The 20,130-nt window shown below is 39.3% G+C and overlaps 1 protein-coding gene across 1 annotated transcript in view; it reads left to right on the top strand.

Moving 5' to 3' along the window:
• Positions 1 to 6,571: 6,571 nt before the first annotated feature.
• Positions 6,572 to 20,130, top strand: part of LOC146377403 (myelin basic protein-like) — a 52,712-nt gene continuing 39,153 nt past the window's right edge. Inside the window, exon 1 of the mRNA XM_084945074.1 lies at positions 6,572 to 6,827. The gene's annotated coding sequence lies outside the window, so the exon portion shown is untranslated. The remainder of the gene's footprint in view (positions 6,828 to 20,130) is intronic.

The raw sequence follows: 20,130 nt of genomic DNA, 5'->3' as shown, positions 1-20,130 counted from the left end.
ATGTGGTTTCTCTAGACATATTCACTCAGCTTTACTGCGTTCTCTCTCAAGCCCCAATGTGCTCATTAATCCACGGAGATGGATACTTTTTCTTTTTGGATTTGACGGATGAGGTGGCATCAAGCACGAAGAAGCATCAGAGCACTGTTGTTACCTTGAAAAGGTTCAGGTTTGGAAGAGAACTTCATGAAATTTACTGGCAGAATAAAAAGAAAACAGACAAAGGGGCTTGCCACTGGGTAGAAATAAAGCAACACTGAAAATAATAGCATTATGATGTGAGATTTTAAAAAAAAAGTCCTCTAGCGATGTATGACTCTTATTAACTGCGGTGGAGTTTTAGAGGGGAGCAGGAGGATGGAACAGTGCCTACATGGGTTTTAAAGTCAATTTTTTTTGAGGGGAGGGGTTTTGAGTGCATTGGAGTATGATAACAGTCACGCAGCTAGCCTAATTATAGTGTTTTAGTGAATACTGGAAAACAAAATGTGAGAATCCGATTGGTTTGGATGCAAACTATCCCTTTTTGAGAAGCACATTAGATGAATATTGTCAGTGTCGTGCACCCTGCAGTGATGCTGGATGTGGGAATAGTCACCCAGAGATGGAACCAGAGATAAAATGTTGCATTTTTAATATTTTAAATGTGATAAAGATATGAAGGAAGACACAGAGAATACAGTTAGAAGTGCTGCTATTTATTAGCAGAGTTGCACATGCTTATGTGGCTTTGAATCTGCTTTTCTATTTCTGAACACTTAGGTTTCACATTTCCTCACAAATGTTCACCAAAGCTCATGTGGAAACACCTGCTGCCAGTCTTCATAATGCTTTTGTCAGTTACGTGGGCAGTTAATTTAAAGGCTTTATCTAAAATAGGGGTGTCAAACATGAGGCCCTTGGGCCAGAATCAGCACAGTGAAAACTGTAGCCCAAAGGAGGGCATAAATTTTAGCTGACATTAAACTGTATGCTCATATCTTTTTTGGCTTTTGCTACTGATAAAGACCTCCCCCATGGCCACTCATAGTACACCAAAGTAACTAAGTAATAATTAATTCTATAGTTTTACACATTTCTTACAAAGAGAAGCCCAAAGTGCTGACTGATTTCCTTCTTTGCTACAGCAGCTTTTTCTTTATCATGTAGAAAAACTCATTGTACCATACAAACTGCACTTCTTTTTCTCATGTTAAGATATATCACAGGGATTAAGCGTGCAGTATACCTTTTTTCAAGGACAGAAAGGGGAGTTTCAGTCCGGCCCATTTAGTGACCCACGATGTGAAGTGAGTTTGGCATCACTGATTTAAATAAATACGGAGAGTCTTACCTTCACTTTCAATGACCACAGAAGCAAGTTGGATTCTGCTGTGATTGTCCAACGTTACACATGATCATGGCTTTACTGACTCACCCTATGCTAATACTAAGAGGTGTCTGTGCTCACTGCACCTTAGCACTGAACAAGGTAAACTAAGTAAACATTCCCAGATTATTAATGATGAATGATTTTTAACATTCTTTTCAATAATAGATAAAAAAAATTTAAAGCTTTGAGATAAAGTCTTTTAATATGCAGCACCATAATTACTGAAATTAACAACTCTGCTCTATAACTGAACAAAAGGAAGAGGAGATGACTTGCATGCTTATTTTGGAGAGCTTCTTGCCTTCTGCATATGGACCTTTTATCAATACTGAAACTGCAGTGATTTATTTCCAACCCAAATGATAGATGCAAAAAGAGGGGTTGCTCTACAGGTAGATGAACATTCATAAAGTAGCTGGAAGACCTTCAGATTAGTTAGGATAATAGGAAACAGGAAAGCAGGAACTCTGTCTTGCTTCTCTATGCATGAACACTTTCAATCAGAGTAATAACCTTCCAGATAGAAACATGAAAGTAAGACCCCTGGATTTATTCTTAGTAAATCCAGTGATACATAAAAATGCAGAATCACAAGGATGCGTCCGTTCCCAGCTCTGTAATTCACCATCTGTCCTTACAAGCAACTGCTGAAAACAGAACCTCTGGTACTCATATTTTGTTTTCAGTCAATAACCCCAGACATGATTTGTATAAAGGAAATATGACCCCCACATATCTTGCTGCACGCTTTCCTCAGCATGGATACATAAGACGACAAACAACTGCCCTCTCCCCTCAGTTACTGTGATGGATAATCCATGTTGTTTTAGGCCCATTACCTCGACCGAGGGCTGGCTATTTCCATGACAACGAGTTACTGTATCTCAGTCAAAATCGGTCCAGGCTCTAAGCTAATGGGTTATTATTATATGACTGATAATGTTGAGTCATTTTCTGTGCCTTGGGCTGATCTCCTTGGTAAGCAATCAGATTGTTGATTCTGCCAGCGTCCCCCACCCCACATAATTCCCACTCTTCGCATAAGTCCCACAAAGCCCAACTTCTACAGTCACAAATCAGGAGCTCTGAGTTGGACTGGCTACATTATCACAAGCTATTTGATTTCTCTGGCCAAAGCAGAATTGTGTTACAGCCTAAATCCGATCATCCTCAAGTAGGACATTTATGGCTATGGTTAAAATGTCCTGAGATAACCTATGATTCCAAAAACCTTAAAGAAAAATGGATAAACAACTGTAACCCTTTTTTAAAGTAGCACAACAAAGACTGGCTGAAACGGATCCAGTCTTGGTGAGCCCAAATAATTTTTCCTGAAATTTTGGGTCAAATGTTTGTCTTATTTTGAAATACATGGACAAAAAGTACTGGGCCACCTACATCTTACACCTATAGGAGCTGCTTAGACTTGGAAACCCATGCCATGAAGCTCCCAGTACAAAGTTTTTGTGCTGATGCTAATCCCAGAGGTGGTTTCCCATATGGAAAAGATAAATATAAATCTTATAAAGTTTCTATCTGTCTTGTGTGAAACTTGTATGAAAAGCATACAAGAGTGAAAACAGATATAAGATCCCTTGAAAAATTATATAATGAAACTTGTATGTTTTGGATACTTACTAAAACAATATATGAAAGTAATGAGAAAGTGGCCACTTTCATGAGTAAATCATGTAAGTTTTTACTATTTCTTTTCCATATGGGTTGGAAGTCTGCAGTTATTGAATCAGAGGAGTGTTGGCGACTTTTACATACTATGTACCTCAGCACTCGACAGCTCCACTCTATAACTTTATGGGTCACTTTGTGGCTGACTTGTTGCTTTCACCTAGCAGATGGATGCAGAATACTTAGGAGGGAAACTCACACAAACTGACTTATCGCCAATGGTGGGATCCTGCTATAGCAACAACTAGACTTCAGCTCTTTAGAACGACCCGTTTTTGTCATTTTTGTAAAGGCAGCCTGCATGGCTATTAGCTTGATTTTATACACCTGTGGTAATGAGACTAAAACACCTGAATTTAAGGATTAAGAGCCCATGTGGCCCAATTTTTTTTCCTTATAGTGTATGTGCACATCTATACACACAGTATGTATAATAACATTCAAATGCTTGAATAATACTCTCAAACCCTGTAAACATTTTTTATTGCTTTCTTTCTTCTTTATAGTCTGTTTTCCATTTTTGCCCCCAGATGTGTTCCTGCATCATTACCCAGCACAATACACCACTTTCAGATTATACCAAATGCACTTTATAATGTTTCAGATGCCATTTTTTTTTTACCCTCTGCAGCAGCGATATCCCATTAAATTGCAAGAGCAGACATGATGAACTGTAATGGTGGCTGTGGTGCTAAAGCATGGCATCTTTCAGTTTTTATCTCCAAGTTACTTCCAGCTAGGGTAAATTTATATTGTTGCTTTCATTCATGGCCAACAAGTATCATAATGTCATCTTTAGATTTATCTCTGAGACCTGCTTTTGGTCATTTTAGAACTGACTTTCAAAGTCATGTGTGAATTTTTTTCAAGGAAAACAAGGAAAAGAAAAAAGTGTAAGGATGTAGGACAGTGCAGCAAACAGAAGACAAGGGAATAGAAAATGCAGAAGAGCGTGAACATGCGGTCACATTTGTCACAGCTTTGTATTGTTAGTATGGTAAACCACTGTACATAGGAGCCATATGTTTCATTTCCATTGTACGTTTTTGGTATTTTTGGTATTTTTTGTTGTGTTTTGTTTGTGTGTGTGTGTGTGTGTGTGTGTGTGTGTGTGTGTGTGTGTGTGTGTGTGTGTGAGATTTGGCACTAAAATCTTCAATGGTGAAAACTACTTTGAAACATTTGCTGCTATTATTTGTTGCCAATTTGTATTCAATTGATAGCGCTTAAATGAAAAAAAAAAAAATCATCTTTTTGAACTTTCAGTTGGATACATTTTTTTTTATTAATTAATTTATTTTTTATTTTTTGCTAAATATCGTGCTGAGTGTTTTGAGAGCGGAGTTAAGTAGCGATGGGTGGCTCTGAGAAACAAAGGATACTTCACAGTTAGAGATAGATTTTTGTGAATCACATGGTAGGCAAGCCCTAAAGCATACCCTGCTTTCTAATGCTTTTTGGCTCTAATAGAGACCATAAATTACAAAATTCAAATATTACTTTTATTTAATAAGACTTTTAACACTGAAATCATAACCTTTTTTTGGAATTTTTTTTTTACTAAGGTCATAAATAACAAGTTCTAAGTGATTTTTTTCGCTTAAACTTTGAACTCTTTTTTTGCTAAAGAAGTCGCCCCCTTGTGGCCATTTTAAAGAATGCGATGAAACATCAATGTTTTATTTAGGAGGTTATTGTATTAGTTTTGAAAAGTCAGACAGTGCACCACGAGCCAAATAGAGGTCAAAGCTTCAGAATTGTCTTTACACTTTAAAGATGTTCAGAAGCCCTCTTTAAAAATGTAAAAGATAATATGACGCGGCATGATACTAACATATATGGCAATGACAGCAGTTACAGTATGAGCAACTATATGAATGGTTAAAATTCTTTAAGTGCCTGATGAACAGCAGTATTATTACCGTTTTAATCAATCGCTTTGATGCAGTTCTCACATCAGAAATGTCTTTATCACTACTCTTAATGCACTGTAGTTCTCAGATCAGTAACACATTTCCACACACACATTGGCCTTTTCTCACTGTTTTTGTGCACACTGCTGTAGTTTCCATGCATACTTCACTGCTAAAGATATTTGTTATTATCTGAATCTCACAAGTCATCGAAACAGTTTGTGCTTTTGTCAGCCACAACTCTAGATCTCACACTTTCCTGAATATTCTACAGCTTGGCATTGACGTTTTCAATTAAATTACTTTTGACTCCTTTTGAAATATATAAAAGAACAAGGCCACTAACACATTATCAGTAGTAGCGGTGAGAATGCTGCTATATTATATATTATATTATAAACATACATACACACACACACACATATACTACATATATATATATATATAATGCATGAGAAAACAGACAAAGAACACATATACCATCTATAAACAAAGTACCAACTACTGTATAGTCCCGTAAAGTCACACTACATACATACAGCAACCACTTTATTATGTACGCCTGTTCCACTGCTCATTACATTAATCCAAATATCGAATCATCCTTTCACATCAGCAGCAACTCAAAACATTTAGGCATGTAGACATGATCAAGACAGCCTGCTGAAATTCAAACCGAGCAATTAATTAAGAAAGACGACTGAACGGGGCACGGTTGTTGTATGATGTGAATAATTCAGATGTTGTTGATGTATTGGGATTTCCCCACACAATCATCTCCAGGGTTTACAGAGAATGGTCTAAAATGAGAGTGAGCAGCAGTTCTCTGGGTGAATATACCTTGTTGATGTCAGAAGAGAATGGCCAGACTACTTCGAGCTGATGGGAAAGCAACAGTAACTCAAATAACCCCTGGTTACAAACAAGGTTCAAGGTAGAAACAGCCACAACACATCTGATCTTGAAGCAGATGGGCTACAGCAGCAGAAGACCACACTGGTCTTTGAAATTTTTATTAAAAACACTATCAGCAATGCTGGGAATTATTCAGGAAAGCAAGTAAGAGCTGTGACTGACAAAAGTACAAACTTTTTTGATGAGTTGTCAGATTTAAGTGAGAAGTGCATAAACACAGCAACAAATGTCTATAGTAGTAAATTATGTGTAGAAACCACAGCTGTGTAAAAACAACAAGAATGTCTAGCGTGGGTGCGGCAATGCATTACTGATTTGAGAACTGCATTTGCAGTGGTAAGATCGACATTTGTGATATGAGAATTGCGCCAAAGCGATCGAGGGGGGAAAAAACCCTGTTAATTAACCTGTTGGAGGCTTTGAGCGAGGCATGAACCTGACTGCCTGTCTGTATTGTGTAATCGTTGACCCTGCTGTCTGTAAAGCGTGCTCTCAGAGTGCGCAAATCCTACAGCCGTCTGTTTTCTGTGCTCGTGAGATCCACTTTAAAATCACGTTTATTTAACCCTCCCCGCCGTGAACCACGAGTCACTAATCATGCACAGACGTGCAGCAGCGTGCTTTTTAGTCCATATTTCTTGGCGGATTACAGCTGCACGCCGCCCCACCCCTTAACAAACAACATCATCACTACCACTGTACCTAAATCAGGAAGCACCGACACGTTTTTCTTTTTTTCCCTTTTTTGTTTTCTTTCCTTTTTTCGTAACGGAGACACTTTGGTGATTACAGCAACTGCGAACCATAAAGGGGGAAGAAGGCGTTATCTTCGATGCTGCTGACGACCACCGGTGACCACTACTAAAAGAAGACTGACACTTTGTTTCATCCAGTACAAGGCACAGCTGTGGATGCATTTGACACAGTCTAACCGGAGAAGGGTATGTGCACAGTCAAGGTGGTAAAATTCACAGGAAAACAAACACGCACACGTAAAAGAAAGCAAGTGTAAAGACAGTGGCATACACGCGGGGGATACGACACTATTTGCATTTTATGTGGACTGCAGCTCGTGTGGTTTAGCGATAGTAAAGATGTTCCACACGTCGACGCCTTTACGGCGCGTAACAAAAGCTGAAGCGAAAATATGCTCGGAATGTAGTTCCTGAGTAACTTTAGAAGACAGCGACGGAGTGAGAGCCGTGTTAGCATCCCTGTCACCACACTGTGACACTGCGTTTGTCATGTGCTTCGGTGGTGTCGCCCCACCACCAGCACTACTACAACAAGTCCCCCGTCCATCCATCCTCGCGGCTGTCTGTCCTCGCGCTCCGAACACAGTTAGCATACCGTGCGATTTGACTCTTCTTCGCTTAACCGCAACATGACAAAGCGTTTCGTGTGAGAGCAACGCCTTGTTCACAGTCAGGACTTAAGTACCTTTAATTCGGCGTGCACCCAACTCGACAAGCTGGAATTTAATGTGGTAAATTTAAGGGTTTATTATTTGCTTCCTAATGCTTGCCACCGGAAGCCCCACTTTGTTGTTGGTAGCAGTCGTCCACTGGGCTAGCAGAGAAAGGAACTATTTAGTCTAAACAGCGTTAATATCACTTTCGGTAGATGGCTTAGATGTTTTCCGAATTTATCCATGGTTTAAATCGACTCGTTATGTCACGTTTCCCTCGACACGAACACACGCACCGAAGTGCGGCGGCTTTAAATGGCGAGAATTCGAATGAGGATTTGCGCCCAAACTTCAGTGTGGATCACTCTGGTTACATGTTATTTACTGAGCACCTTAATGCGTGCGTAAAGCTGCTGAGTGTACCTTTCACAGTTGCAGCAGTCAGCATTGCTACAACTGTTTGTTTTTAATGCTAGACAAGTCTTTAAATTGGACATTCTTTGTAGGTGTTTATCATGGGTTAGGCTTTAATTATGGTGGTGTTTTGACTAGGCTGCTGCCTTTCTGCACACACAACTGTGTAAAGCAGGAGGGAATGGAAGTATTACATCACTGCATCCCAAGCAAAGGCTATTCTACAACAAGCTCACCTCCTTTCCTCACTTTACATGAAACAGGCTGGTGACAGAAACCATAAGCCTCTCTGTGACTATGATGAAAGCATAGAATTTTTATCCACACACTGTTAGTGGAAGGAGCAGCAGCTTGTGCAGCTCAAGACCCAACGATAAGCTTTCCAGCTATGTGTATATTTTTACTCTTTGCCAGTTAGTTATATATATAAAAAGGGACATTGAAGCTCAAAGCTGTTATGACATGCTCACTTATTGCTGCTTTCCTCAAGCTCTAAATAAAGCACTTACACATGAGTGGGCGCCTGTGCCTGAACTACAGTGATTTATTAAAGCCTGCTGACCCTCTAGCAAGGAAACATTGTGCAAGATAACCCCTGGCTTTGTTTGATAGAAATCCCATGTAGGTTTAATCCTCACCTTTTTCTATTTTGCTTCAGATGATGAAAAAAAGTTATTAATAGTTATCGTAACATAACACAATTGCACTCCAGTTTCAGTTCTGGTACAGATTGAAACGTGGGTATTTTTAGTATCGCTGACTACACAGACATAGCTTTTACCAGCGGCTCCAGGTTAACCTTCGCAAAGTTTCTGGAGCCAACTCTAGTTTCTGTGGAAGTACCTGAGTTGCGAAGGCCACAGGAATGCATTTGTCTAGGCCAGGAGAAAGAAATACCAGGAAGGTTTGCTCACATGTCCCGGCTGGCATTCCTTTGCCTTTATGAACATGCTGTACTTGCACCAGCAAGCCCCCCCCCCACCCCCGTGAGTATCATGCAATCAGTTGTGCAAACATTCAGAATTTTTTTCCTTCTCAGCCAACATTTTCGACCCCATTTCTGCACGTGCACTGCATCCACTTGCTACATCTGTGTTTTACAGGTGATACACTGAGGTTTGTCAACTTCCGTGCTCAGAGATTCACAAACTTCCTCCCGTTTCTCACTTCCCCCTTCCTGTCTGTGCCTGCTCTGGCAAACAGGTTGAGTCACATTACCTTCACCTCCTGCGCAGCAGTGCACTCGTTTTGTTAGTTTTGCCCTAGGTGGGGTGTTGGCAGTGTTGCTCTATGATATTCTTGACAGCATATGTTGTCATTGAAAGTAGCGTCACAGCCTTGAAAGTGTTGCTTAAACGTTATCCCTCTGGGCCAAGGATGGGCAATTAATTTTCTAAAGAAATGAAATGAAAAACTGGGACAGTTGTGGAGGGCTGCAACAGTGAGCTGAACTCAGTTCTGCTCAATATTAATTTTATGTCTTTGTAAGAGTAAATGTTATAGTTTTGTCCTAAATATAGCCCCTTCGGGAAAATGAATAATTGCCCATCCCAGCTTTAGAGTCATATTATAGATGGCAAATGCAAGCAAGTTGCTTGGGTCATACATCTTCATTGTGGAGTTCTAAGCTAGTGTTCAGGCTCCAGGTTATGTCAGTAAGGCCCCTGTGGGAGTGATGGAAAGTTCCTGTGCAAAACATCTCAAAACAAACATGAATTAACAAAGCAAATTGCTGTGCTTAGTATTGGACCACTGGGAGTATTGTTTTCCAACTGATGTCTGGTATTCCCATAGAGCTATATATACCAATTTAAAAAAAAAAAAAAAAAAAAAAAAAAAAAAAAGACAGGAAGATCCCACAGCTGTCTTCTCAGACATTTCTATGCAATAGCAGCTCTGTATTTATACAGAGTATATTTGTAGTCTATGTTGTCATGGCCCTCCTTCGAAACAACATCAGAGCATCTTTGCTAGTTTAAGATGAAAAGTGCCACAGTTTGATATTTTAGTCAAAGAAAGGGGAGCTTATCCAAATAAATCACTCAACCCTGAGACCAATTATCTCATGTTAGGAGAGCAAGAAGCGAAGAAGGCAGTGACTCTGGTGTTTTAGGCAGACAGCTGGAGCCCGCAGGCTAGCATCACCTCTCTCTGTGGTGGAACTGCTGTAGTCCGGGCAGATGCACGTGGCCAACTGTCGTTTCATTCAAGAGGAATACTGATGAAAGGGGAAAACGACTTGAAGGGTTTTCATTTAAATTCCGTTCAGCTTGTTTTGTTTTTGCTTTTAATGGCGTCAATGCAAAACATGCAAAACCCGAAGCGAAGGGCGCTTTACATAGCAAGCTAAAGATGCTTTGATTTTAGAGAGAGAACTCTAATGATCTCATCTGATTGTTCTCTTTGAGCAAGCGCTTAAGAGGAGGAAGAGATCTGTGACAGAACCAGAGGGGCAGTGAAAAAGATGTCAGAAGAGCATAGAGAGACCGCACACAAATGAAGAAAAGGAAAAATGTCAAATTCTGAAATTTCAGAGGCTTAATATAAGATTTCAGGCTTATTTGCTTCTAAATTACTTAATTAATCCCTTTTTAATTCGGCCAAGTTGTTAGTCTAAACTGCAAGTTTGACATAGTCCAAGAAAGTTAGTAGGCACAAACACATTTTAATTTCAAGGGGTTTTGGCACCCTGCTCTAACTTTATCTGCATAGTCAGCCTGTACAGTTGTGCCAGTTCCTCCATATTCTAGCCTTCATAATGATTCAGCATGAAAAGGAGCTATTCAGGCAGCGCATGTGCTGAGTACACTCAATAAAATAGCTATTTAAAAATGTAGACGGTAAAGGCTGCCACAGATGAAAAACACTGGCTTGACGTTCCACTCCCCAGCTCCTGCAGTCCACACACTGAACAGTTCTTGGAAAGGGCAGAGAACCCCGAACTTCTCCTCACCTTGTAGTGTAGAATTCTTGTGACTGCTCCAAATGCCAGTCCATTTACCATTTTAAAAAGTTAAGTCTTTGAGTAAGGTGACATGTATTCTGCAAATCAGTGCTGTCTCAGAAAATGCAGTCTTCTTCTTACTGTAATGATTGCAGCGTATGTTTGTACCCTACCTCCTCCTTAAAACTTCTGAACGAAACTTTGCTTGAAAATTGTTACACATACATCGATCATTAATATCCAAACAGCACCAAAGTGAGGAAATTTGTGTTTGATTTGTGCTAACAGTGCTATTTTGCAATAAATCTCATACTGTTGGAAAGCCTGTTTATTTCTCTTGAAATAGTCCCACATATTAATAAGGAAAATGCATTTGTGGATTGAGGTGAAACTTGACAAAAAAAATCTTTTTGCCAAAGAGCTTATTCTGTTACCAAATATTGTTTGGCGTTTATTGGATTGACTGAAGTCTGTAGAAACAAGTCACTGGCAAATTAAGAACTGATTCATTAACAAACGGGGGCCTCAGCAGATGTAGAGAACCATGGCATTTCTTCCCCATTCTGGTCACCAGCTTGGTCACCCAATACTGTGGGATGGCGTCACATTCTTCAACCAGCATTTGTCACAAGTCAGCTAATGTGGTTGTGTTGGTCAGTCTGGCACGAACAGCACACCAAAGCTGACCCCACAAGAGTTCGATAAGGTTGAGGTCAGGACTGCAGGCAGGCCATTCCCTACTCTCTACTCCAAAATTCTGGAGGTAGTCTCTGCAAAACCTCACTCTGTGGGGTGAGCGTTGTCATCCTGGAGGACAGAGTTCGGTCCCAGTCTGTGGAGATATGGGACTGACACTGGTTGTAGAATCTCCTCTCGATATCTCTCCACATTGAGATAGTCTCCAGTGATGATAAGCCTTGTTTTTCCAGTGAGGGAGGTGCTGCTCCACATCATCACCACGCTGCCTCCACCAAAAGCTGTTACCCTATCAGTGCAGCAATCAGCATAGCGTTTTCCACATCTTCTCCATACTTTGACCCAGCGATCCAGCTGCCGTAGGTAGAATCCGGCCTCATAGCCGAACATAACGTCCCTCCACATGCTCAAGTTCCAGTGCACATCTTTCTGACACATGGGGTACCAGAAGCTCAAGATCAGCCATAAATCCCAATGAGTTTGATTTTCATATTCATCACCTCCCTGCTTATCCAGTGTTACCTTCTCTATTTGTGCTTATTTCACATGTCATATGAAACCAGGGTTGTATTTATTAAATGGGTTGTTTTAATTAAACGATCGTCTCATGTTGTTATTTTGTCCTTTGGAAAAATTGCTGGGTAGTAACTAATTCATTGACATTTTAGACTAGTTAATTGTTGCAAGTTAAATAGTTTTGTCCATTTCCATTACTTTTGCTATTGTACTTATGATTATAGAAAGGCCAGGGATAAAAAGGCACGAGTCTCAGAGCCCTTTAAATGTCGAGTATTGCTCTTGTGTGGTTGCTAATCAGAAAAAAGGGGGTTGAAAATGAGTTTGCGTGCGCTCCTTTTGAAGTAGGACAAGTAGATTTGGAAAGAATAATTTATTTCTTTTTTTTACATTGGTTTGACTGATAGTAGTCAATGCTGCATGGAGGAACGGATCCCAGCCTTCGTTTTCCTGATTGACCACATATACCCCGTTTTCTCCATTTGCTGTGATTTATTTTGCATTTGTTTAGGAGCAGTAACGCATGGCACTCTCACATCCATTTAAATATAAATTTTTTTAGTATTATATGAAAGAGAAGAAGAGAGAAAGGAAGTGAAGACGATGAAACAATCCAGTTTCTTTATAAGGATTGCCATTCTGGCATTGCTCTGCCCTCCCTCTGGGACAGATTTGAACCTTTGACCTCAAAGCTATTGTCAAGAATATAGTGTACTTTCCACTGATACATAGGGAGAGCTATAGATCTCTTATCTCATCCCCTCTCTCCACTGCCTTCCGCCCAAAGGCACACATACGCACATGCTCTGTATTCATTACGTAATTGACTCTCGCAGTAGGGCAAAACACGGTGCAGTCACCGAGGCTTAAAAGAAGCTGTTGTGTCGAACGCACAAGAGCAAACTTTAAGTGAAACAATGGAACCAAGCAACACATGCTCCAGTTAGAGACATGGGTTTGTCAGTCTGCTGCTGTGTGACGATATGCCACGCAGACGTCGTATCAAGTTATGGAAGCTAAATGAGTCCATCATACACGGGCCTCATGTGATTGTTAATCATAGGCTAGTATGTGAGAACTGCGTGCTGGGATCTGGCTCAGAGATGCAGAGTAGCTGTGTTCCTTCTTTTATTGTGTGTGCACACACACACACACACAAAAAAAGAGGTAGTGTCTCTTTGGTCACAATGATTCGGTGGAGACGAACTACAGAAATGCAGCATGGACCAAAATGAACGTGTTACTTAAAGAATGTATTGGGACCGTGCAGATTGTGGTTACAGCAGTGGTAGTAAATGAAAGTGTTCTGTTTAGGTTAATTAATGTTACAGCAAGCACTGCATGCCAGTGTGATGCTTGATGTGTTCACCTCAAAAGCTGAATACTTCACTCTGACAAAGCAAGAGAAGCTGGCTTAGACAAAAGCCGATAGCAAAATTAATGACCGGTTATCCTGAAAGCTCCTCCTTACTTACTTTTTGATCTGCTACCTTTATATATGCATCACGAACATACTATATATGGGTCTTCTGATTGGCTTTGGTGAGGAAGGTGCAGCTTCTGGCACCTCAGTGTTGTCTGTGTCACTTTCAGGCTCATTCTCTTTCATGTTTTTGGCTAAGTGGACTTTTCGACCACACATTTCTTTGGAAGTTTTAACAGTTTGCCAGCTGAGTATTGTCACAATCTGCTTCATTAAGAGCTTTGCAGACAGTACGGTGGGCAGAGCAGAGAGCTGCAGCAAATGGCAAGAACAGGTCTTTAGTTGGATCCAAGCGCAAAAACATTTCTCCCTGTGTGTCATATTCTGCACTGGAGTGCTGAGGTCTTAGTAGCCACGGGTCTGTTATAAATCAGTTAGGTGATGGAGCAGATCAAAGAGAGCAGGGAGCAGAAGACAGGTGTGGTCGTGGAGCTAGAGGATCGCACGTGCGTGCAGACACAGTATTAGAGCACTAGTGTTGTATAAAATTGTACTTAAGTAAATTTACTTATGTCCAATAAAGACAGAGAAAAATGTGTTGGGTTTATTGTAGTTAACACAAAGCTGTCATGCATTTTTAACACAGATTTAAAGCCGGAGGTCATTTTAGTTTTATCCAAAAGTCAATACCAATAGATCTGTCTGCAGCAGCCAGTCACTTTTTTGAAATATTTGCCTTTGGTTGTTCCTTAAATTTGCTGCTTTTAAAGCACTTTGAAGAGCTGTGGAAATATTCTCCTGGGATGCACTAGCTTTATGTGGGCTCAATAAGCCATTGTGGTGACTTGAAGGTGTTCTAGCTACCCGTGAGGCTGAATAAAGAAGGGGAAAAAATCAATTTCTTCAGCTGTTGCTCTCACCCACTCTGACGCATATTTGTCATGTTTGTCACATTTTAAGCATGCTGTATTTTCTTTAAATGGTTATTTCTTCCTTTGGTTAGATATTAATTTCAATTTGAGAACAGCAAAACTACCTGATTCTTATTTTTAGAAACTCATTCACTTTTTGATTTTCAGTCTAACGTTAGCAACTCTGCGTCACTTCTCTAATCAGAACAGGGGGTTTGTTAGTCTTGAATTGTTTAATGAAAACACATACAGGTTTTGCTTCTGTGTTAACTATGTTATTTTTCCTGATCCTTATGTCCCCATTTTTTAAAAATGCTGTAAACAACTATGAACCAAAACAATTTACCATAAATGGTACTGTAAATAAGCTAGGTTAATAGGTAAAGTAAAACACAACAGTTGTCACTGCTTTTAGCTAACAGGCTTCTGAAACTCAGGTTTATGGGCATGATTTCACAGTGTTATCCATCATAATCGTTAACCTGTTGCATTTAGAATTCCTGGAAAAGCTTGAGCCACTCGGGCGCCGGCGAAAGAATTATTATATTTTGGTTTATGCACGGGCATTAAACACAATTCTTGGATGGCTGGGACAGCAGTTGGATTTTTAGCCATGTCTTCCAACTCGTCCTAACTCCACCTTCTTTGCTGCAGCTGGCAACTGTAATCCTTGTTCTGCTCTTGAGGGCCACTCCAACCAGAAGCTGGGACACAGAGATCTTCAAAGCTACAGAGCAGTACAAGGACTACCTTTTCCAGTTGTAGCACATGCTAATATGATGCAGCTTTGTCCCTCCACACTGTTGTTTGCAATAATTTCTTCTTGAGTCTTGTTGTAGTCAAAGTTATGGTTTCCCTACTTTAATGCGTAATTCATCCTGTTTCATCAACATTATAAAGCAGTCACTAGACCCTGATGGGGGAGATTTATGATGTAGGAAAATAATATCTCTTTCACCTGTACAGGCCTATAGTAAAGAAAGAAATAGCTTTGCAGTCTGTGCTCACTGAGAAACGGATGAGGGCCTTTAGTGTTACTTGATGCAGTGAAGTAAGTAGGCCAGATATGATAATCATAAAAGCGAGTGTATACAAACCCTTATGCATGCAAAACATATATCATACATCATACATTCCTTTTTGCCTCATCCCGTCTTAAATAATCCTGGTAGTGTTTCTAGAGTCTTTTTTTTGTCCTGACACCGTAGAGTTTTAATTTGCATATGTGGATGCAGATACAGACTGGGTTCAGTGTGCTTTACATACTCAGTCATGTTACTGAACAGGGTTCTGTCAGTGAAGCTGTTTTTTCCCTTAAATTTACATTTTCAACAGGATTGTAGTCATGAACGTAATTCAGTACGTGCTGCAAACAGATGACGCAAAATCTAGAAGCTTTTATTTAAATGTCAGTATGCATGCTTTTTACTAAATAATGAGCCCCATTTCTTATCCACATCAAATCCATGCAGAAACACTAGTGGCTTATGGGGATGATGATTTTAAATGGCCTCAGGTAATGGACAGCTCAGATGGATATAATTGCTTATATATATATATATACAGGCTTCCGCTTTGCATGGTAATGGATCAGGTGGTGGGCTTTAGGTAGCCATCCTATAATAAGAGCTTTTCCATCTTAATGACTTATTTAACGATAAAATGGAAATGTTTCCAGGTACGTGCTGACAGTCACAGCAACTCATGTAGGTTAAAATAGAAAGGGGCACTCGAAATTTGGCTTTTTCCACACAAATCCCTTTGTGTAGGGGACTGTGTGTGCAAAAACAAAATCCAAGTTAGCAAGTCACTGTTAAATGCTACTGCTGAGTTGTAATTGCAGCCTTTTGTTACACCCTTCCACATACACACTTCCACCTCTCCCTCTGTCACTCGATTATGCAACAGTCCTGTCTTGCAAGTCCTTGCAGGATCTCAGCTTTGGATTGTGTAACGCTGAGAGGGGAACGGGCTGTAAGGCCTCACATTTAGCCGCAGAGAATCCCAGCGACGCCTCGCCACATCCAGCAAATATTTGAGTCCTCAGCGGACATTTTTCCACCACACTGACTGCACAGCCACTGGCACTCTAATTATATCCCTTTGTTTAACCAGTGGGATTATGTTTTTCTTCCAGCTTATTTTTATAGTTTTCTGTGGCTGCTTTCATCCACAAGCAGATATGATTGATAGTGAGATAATATTTTAGTTATCCCCAAGGGGAAATCTAGATATCCAGCAGCTTGGTCAAAAAACAAACGTCCCTCCGGTCATAAATAATAATAATATTATTAATAATAAAACAATAAGGTAATTAAATAATGTTAAGAATGGGGATTAAAAAAATACAATAAATATATAACCCTTAATAAAACAAAGTTTCACGATAGCGTCTTACTTCCCTTTGTGGGAAAACTTGGTGGGAACGTTTTGATGAACTAACATGCTATACAGGTAAGGGTGGGGGTAAAAATGTGCCATGTTGTTTACTTGACTCCTTAAATCCATCTTTTCTGTGAGTTACTATCTTGTAAAAGTCAGTTTGAGGAAGTCTCACGGAGACTGAACAATCCTAGAGGTTTGAAATGCTGCACAAAGGTAATACTGCTTTCATGCACACAGGCCTACAGTTAATATAATAAACAGCTTTACAGTATCTGTGCTTGCTTAGTAAAGGAAGAGAGCCTTTTATGTTACTTGAAACCAATAAAGTAAGCAGCCCAGAAAAGATTGTCCTGAAAATACAATTCCAAGAGCACTTCTGTTACAAAACCTACCGCTTTTCCTTTATGAAAAGGGAATCTTAAGTTCTGACAGTCATGAAAGTGTGTGCAATGTTGGTCCAAGACTCGTATAAACCCTCATTTTCACTGTTACAAGAGATATCGTGTCATTTTTAACAAAATAAAGCTTTCCGTTTTGTTTAAACAGGCAAGAAGTAATATAGCTCTCATCAAAGAATGTGTTGTGAATGCTTATTCACTGTAAAAATCTGAAACTTTAAAATTCAAGTCTAGCTTATGTTATATTCATTCCCTCTAAGTTATTGTGCGGTAGTTGTCGTAGGAAAGATTTCTAACGGTATATTTAAAACTGTCATTTTTGTATTATCCACGTGACAAATGTGTTAAATGAAAGTGGTGCTCTGACTTTAGAATTCTTGTGTTAGCATGATTTGGCTAACTGCTTTATCTTTTTGGCTTATTAAAAAAATAGCTTCAAGAAATGAATTTGATTTAATTTCAACTTTTACAAACTGATTTGGATGGTTATAACTTATTTAAACAACCACTTTGTATTTCAAATGAAATTCTCTTCATAAAAGGGCTGTAGCTTAGAGCTAAGTTTCAGTTAGCAAGTAAACAGGAAGCGGATTGTTTACTTTTCTATAATATTCTTCTGTAATATTAAATTTACGGAGCCCCGCAGGGGACAAGTCCGTCTTAATTTTTTTTTCTCCCATGTCCCCTCCGGGGCTCCGTATAAATTAGATGTTCTATCCTTTGATAATGTTTTTGCCTATGAAATAATACATCAGTTACTCATAATCAGAAAAAAAATGGTTGAACTAATTACATTAACTTAATTCTTTGAAGATTTTTTTTTTTTTTTTTTGCCTTTGCTGCTGTTGTTGCAGGATGAGGTCGAAATGACCACACTGGTGGTTCTAGTGTTCAGCTTATATTAGCCACATGATTGGGAGGATTTTTAACAGCCCACAGAATACTTGAAGTGAAATTTTAGCATACAAAGTGTATTGATAGTTCTGTTTTGTTTTGATGTTGGAACTAGCTAGGTTAGCTAGTTCTTGCTAATACTGCTTTAGCAAATAGCTTGTAATTTAAACGCTAAAGAGACAAATGATTTTATCAACATTCACTATTAAAGCTTAGGTTATATTTACAAGTTGTTCTGATCACAAGAAGATTTCAAATACTACACAGGGCAAACTTACTTTTCACCTTCTCCCTTTATACATTGCAATTTTTGGTGAAATTTACTCAAGCCCACAGAATAGCTGTTTACAAAACACTTTCCAATTGAAAAAGCTAATTTCGCTCCACTGGGTATAGATTTGTGAGCTATATTATTTATGGTTTCCAGTCATGAACTTTTCTAAGCTTATTGCAATTTAACTACACTCATTCCTAAATAAAAAGCCAAACCACTGTGATGCTGCTATTGGCATTAAATAGACGTTCTCTTTTCTGACGACAGTGAATATAATAACACCTTTCAATAGGTGATCTTTTTTTTCCAGTGCAGGCACAGAGGAAACTCATATTTAATTAACCTGGATTGACCGTTGCAAAAAGCAAACATGGCATTTAAATGTGCTTGCATAATGTCCTGTATTTATTTGTTTTGTGTTTTTTGTTTTGTATTTTATTGTTTAAAAGCTCAATCAACATTTTTTTTTCCTTCAATTGCATTGATTGACCTCTCAGCACAGAATGTGAGCATGTCAATACGTGTGAAATTTAAATAATACAGCTGACACACATGGTAATCTTGAATTAATGAAGATTCCTTTGGGGCTTTTTTGGTTTTTTATGTTGATTCTCTCCTTCTTGACTATCAATAGACCATCAATAAACCACATTACCGTTCCTTTTTTCCCTCCACATGAACAATGCTGACAGCACTTTTCCACACTGCCATGTGAAAAAGTGAAGACAGGCCATAAAAGGTGATGAAAGGCTTTCTGATGGGTGCAGATCTCCTCTAAAAGCCAAATACATGCTGTGATTATCTGAAAGTAAGAATATTCTTTTGGTGTAATTGGATGTTTTTTCCTTCAGTGGTGAGTGTCAGGCAGAGATTTAAATTGTTGCGATTTCTGGCCTTCATTTACTCATCACGTTCCTCCTTTTTGCACCTTTTTGCACCTAAACAAGAATCTAAAGAAGTTTATTTTTGCTCTTTATTTCTTGCATTTGTTTGTTATTTACACAGCTTCCTTGTGATTTTTATGTTTGGCTTTTTAAGATTTAAGCTTAATAGATTATTCACGATGCAGTGCACATGTTGGCACACTTAGCAAAACATTGTGTCGCCTCAATCCATTCGAAATAAATAGACGTGTTGTATCCGTTCTCAAAGACGAACCCTTTCCTTTATAACACAAAGGTGCACACCTGTGCCGAGTCTGCCAGAGGTTTGGAGAATTGTTGAAACAAAGCACTGCACTGTTGTTAATGCTTACTGCATTACAATATCTCATGTCTCATAAAAAATAGAGCAGAGCTGCCAAGCAGGAAGAAAAGCGAGATCACAGAGGAGGTTTGTGGATGTCATGGAGGAGGACATGCAGAGGGTTGGTGTGGATGCTAGGGGCAGGGTGAGATGGAGGCAGATGATTCGCTAGTCTTTTCTAAAGTACAGTAAGGTTAGCCTAGACATGTTTACTTGGCTTACTTTTAGCTGACCCGTTACAATGATGTGCATGATTTCCAGATCCACATGGACAACAGAGGGGTGTAGACTCTGTCACCTTTTTATAAGTGCAAATGATTTGTCGCGAGCAACCCCTGTAAAAAGGTGTGTGCTTATTGTTAATTAGCTTTTTTTATTCATACACTAATTTTAAATTGTATGCACACTCAAAAAATAAAAAAATCAAATGCACAGATCTGATCTCCGGTTAAGGTATCCCCTAACTGTTTCTATTCAAATCACTCCACACGTGTGTTTCTGATGCCAAGAACACAGTGATGGGAAACGCATACAGTCTCACTTTTGAGTGTTGTAGAATTAAGTGAACTATTGTAGTCTGTAATCACATGAATCTGGTAACCTATCGGATTATCTGCAAAAGAAAGCTTTACAATGCTTTCCTTTCCCCCCCCATTGCGAGAAAACCTTTAGTCAGATGATAATGCTGAGGATGAGACTAATATGTGAGACCCTGCAGCAAAGCAATAACAGGAAG

Source organism: Perissodus microlepis, chromosome 11 (genome assembly GCF_051167445.1).
Source record: "Perissodus microlepis isolate ML-2025 ecotype Zambia chromosome 11, ASM5116744v1, whole genome shotgun sequence".
NCBI lineage: Eukaryota > Metazoa > Chordata > Actinopteri > Cichliformes > Cichlidae > Perissodus > Perissodus microlepis.
This window is presented reverse-complemented; position numbering and strand designations above follow the sequence as displayed.